At 42.3% G+C, this 4222-nt stretch overlaps 1 pseudogene; it reads right to left on the bottom strand.

The window, feature by feature from the left end:
* Nucleotides 1-813: 813 nt before the first annotated feature.
* LOC135320203 (tigger transposable element-derived protein 1-like) lies at nucleotides 814-3005 on the bottom strand (annotated as a pseudogene).
* Between the last annotated feature and the right edge of the window lie 1217 nt (nucleotides 3006-4222).

The following is a 4222-nucleotide window of genomic DNA, read 5'->3' as shown; positions in this document are numbered from 1 at the left end:
CAAATATTGCTACATAATTTTCATATATCTAGTTTAGTAGAAAAATGAGGAGGTATAGAAAGGGGCTGAAATTAACTATGATAAGAGGTAAATAATAAAGAAGACTCACCTATAAAAAATTTAAGACAAAATTATGATGTCTTCTAGTGCCATCTACTGCTTAATTCTTGAGATGTGAAATGAGTCTCATTGATACCTTTACCATTTTAATGACATGCATACTTGAGATTAAAATGCAAATAACTTTTTCAATGCAACCATTATTCTGGCACCCTCTCAGGATGATAACATTTCTTACATCACAAGGTACAGGGCAGGATTCCTCAACCTCATCACTATTGACATTTTGGGTAGGGTAATTCTTTGCTGTGGGGGGCTGTCCCATGCACTGCGAGATGGTTAACAGCCTCCCTAGCCTCCATCCACTACAACAGAAAGCAACCTCACCCCACTGTGATATCCAGAAATGTCTCCAGATATTGCCAGATGGTCCCTGGGGGGCAAAAATCATCCTAACTGAGAATTACAAGTATAGGGAAAAGTAATTAATAGTCATGTACTCACTCATCCATTCTATAAATTATTTGAATGCCTACCAAGCATTAAGCAAGCCTCTGGGAATACACTGGTGAATGAAAAAGATATGGTCTCTGTCCTGAAGGAACTTCCAGCCGGAAACAGAAAAGAGGCAATCAACAAGTACACAAATACACACAGAGGTTCAACTGCAGTGAGTTCTATGAAAGAAAAGAATGACCTGGATAGGGTAGTCAGGGATGGCTTCTCTGAAGAGCCGGCATCTCAACTGTGAGCTTAAGAATGAGGAGAAGCCAGCCAGGGGAGAGCAGGGAGAGGAGGGTCTGAGTCCCAGAGAACGGTCTGCATGAAGCCCTTGCTGTGAGCTGGGCGACGTGCTACTCCCACTCCGCACAGGCTTCTCCGACCAGGGCGCCGGCGCACCTGCGGCCCCGTGATGATCTGGATGATGACCCAGACTGCCGCCTGACATTTAAATAGTACAGCATTTGAAGGGGATCTGGTTCCTTTCTCCGTGTTACACATAGGAGCACCTCAGAGAGATTACAGCTTTGGTTGCAGACCACTGCAATAAAGTGAGTCATGCAAATTTTTTGGCTTCCCAGCACATAGAAACGTTACATTCACAGTGTACCGAAGTCTATGAAGTGTGCCACAGCATTATGTCCAAGGAAAACAATGTATACACCTTAATTAAAAATACTTTATTGGTAAAAAAGAAAACTCTAACCACGACCTGAGCCTTCGGTGAGTTATCACCATCTTGCCTCAGGGTTGATGGCCACTGAGTGATCAGGGCAGCGGTTGCTGAAGCTTGGGGTGGCTGTGACAGTTTTTAAAAATCAGATAACAGTAAAGTTTGCCTCATCAACTGACTCTTCCCTTCAGGAACGATTTCTCTGTAGCACGCAATGATGTTTGATAGCATTTTTTGCACAGTACAGCTTCTTTCCAAATTGGAGTCAATCCCCTCAAACCCTACGGCTGCTTTATCAACTAAATTGATGTAATATCCTAAATCCTTTCTTGTCATTTCAACAATCTTCACAGTGTCTTCATCAGGAGTAGATTCCAGCTCAAGAAACCCCTTTCTTCGCCCATCCATAAGAAGCAACTCCTCATCCCTAAAGTTCTATCACGAGACTGCATCAATTCAGTTACATCTTCAGGCTCCACTTCTAATTCTAGTTCTCATATTATTTCCACCACATCTGCAGTTACTTCCTTCACGGAAGTTTTAGACACCCTCAAAGTCATCCACGAGGGTTGGAATCAACTTCTTCCAAACTCCTGTGAATGCTGATATTTTGACCTCTTCCCATGAACCACAAATGTTCTTCTTAATGGCATCTAGAATGGTGAATCCTTTTTAGAAGGTTTTCAGTTTATTTTACCCAGATCTACCACAGGAATTACTATCTATGGCAGCTGTAGCCTTACAAAATGTCTTTCTTAAATAAGACTTGATAGTCAAATGACTCCTTGATCCATGGGCTGCGAAAGGATGCTGCATTCACAGACATGAAAACAACATTCATCTTGTGCAGCTCCATCGCAGCTCTTGGGTGACCAGGTGCACTGTCAATGAGCAGTAATACTTTGAGAGGAATCTTTTTCTCTGAGCAGGAGGTCTCAACAGTGGGCTTAAAATATTGAGTAAACCATGTTGTGAACAGATGTGCTGTCATCCAGGCTTTGTTGTTCCATCTATAGAGCACAGACAGAGTAGATTTAGCATCATTCTTAAGGGCCCTACGATTTTCAGAATGGTAAGTGAGCAGTGGCTTCAACTGAAAGTCACCAGCTGCATTAGCTCCAAACAGGAGAGTCAGCCTGTCCTTTGAAGCTCTGAAGCCAGGCTTTGACTTCTCCTCTCTAGCTATGAACGTCCTAGACGGCATCTTCTTCCAATAGAAGGCTGTTTTGTCTACACTGAAGATCTGTTGTTTAGTTTAACCACCTTCATGAATTCTCTGAGCTGGATCTTCTGGAGAACTTGCTGCAGCTTCTGCATCAGCACTGGTACTTTCATGTTACAGAGACGGCTTCTTTCCTTAAACCTCATCAACCAACCTCTCTACTGGCTTCAAACTTTCCTTCTGCAGCTTCCTCACCCCTCTCAGCCTTCACAGAATTGAAGAGAGTTAGGGTTTTGCTCTGGATTAGGCTGTGACTTAAGGGAAGGTTGTGGCTGGTTTGATCTTCTATCCAGACTCCTAAAACATTGTCCATATCAGCATAAGGGTGTTTTACTTTCTTATCATTCGTGTGTTCATTGGAGTAGCATTTTAATTTCCTTCAAGAACTTTTCCTTTGTATCTACAACTTGGTTGTTCGGTGCAAGAGGTCTCACTTCTAGCTTATCTTGGTCTTTCGACATGCCTCCCTCTAAGATTTATTATTTCTAGCTTTTGATTTAAAGTGAGAGACAGACAACTCTTCCTTTCATTTGAACACTTAGACACCATGGTAGGGTTATTAACTGGCCTACTTTCAATATTGTTGTGTCTGAGGGTATAGGGAGGCCCAAGGAGAGGGAGACGGATGGGGGACGGGCCATTAGGTGGAGCAGTCAGAGCACACACAGCATTTATCAGTTAAGTTCACTGTCTCGTATGTGTGTGGGTTGTGGCCCCAAAACAATGACAATGACAACAACAAAGATTACTGATCACATATCAGCATAAAAGTATAAAAATAATGAAAACGTTTGAAATGTGAAAATTACCAAACTATGACACACAGACAGGAAGTGAGCAAATACTCTTTGGAAAAATGGCACCAATAGACTTGCTCAACACAGGGTTGCTACAAACCCTCAATTTACAAAAAATGCAGTATCTGAAGTTCAGTAAAGTGAAGCACAATAAAACAAGGTATGTCTATGTAAGAAAACTGAGCCCCATCTACGTTAATTTGTGTAAGTTCACACAGTTAGTAAGTGATGAAACCGGGTTACAAAACTTTGTCCTACCTGACTCTCAAGTCAATACTTGTGATACTCTGTTTTAACGTCTCCCGTAGGGAGAGAAAGGATGAAATAAGATAGAAGTAGTAAGTAGATATGAGATAGTAAAAGTAGAAAGGACAATACAAAACAATAAATATTTGAAGAAATGATATGCTATGTAAAGAGATTAAAGTTGGAATTGAGATCCCTGGAAGCTGATGGCAGGAGCGCTCAACCAGGACCTGTGGTCAAGTGTTCATAGAAGATCAGAAGCCACTTGCTCACCAAAGTGGCTCTGGAGGCCATCCACGAGGACCTGCTAGCACACAATGAAAGGAACTCTGAAGCAGTCAGTAACAAAGGCTCCATTTCTGGCTAAGACACCTATTAGACAGGAGACCCTAAGTGGGTTCTAACCACTGAGATTATTTCCTCATCTGCACGATAGAGATAAGGCACAAACTCTTCCTAAATCCAGGCTCATCAAGAGACTCACATAAGGCAATACCTGTGAATGTGTGGTGACAACTGGGAAGTGTAATTTACCATCCTGGAAAACGCAGGCTTTCTGAGCCCTTAGCCTCCCTGCTGCAGCAATCAGTCAACTTCTTTATCTTTTCAATACACTGAAGGCTTTGGAGGAGCTGAAGAAGTGCGAGTCCTCCCAAGAAGATACATAGATGTGACATTTTGGAATGTCTTGGTTGAACTGTCTGGTCAAAGACACTGGTCCGG

Source organism: Camelus dromedarius, chromosome X, assembly GCF_036321535.1.
Source record: "Camelus dromedarius isolate mCamDro1 chromosome X, mCamDro1.pat, whole genome shotgun sequence".
In the NCBI taxonomy this organism is placed as follows: Eukaryota; Metazoa; Chordata; class Mammalia; order Artiodactyla; family Camelidae; genus Camelus; species Camelus dromedarius.
This window is presented reverse-complemented; position numbering and strand designations above follow the sequence as displayed.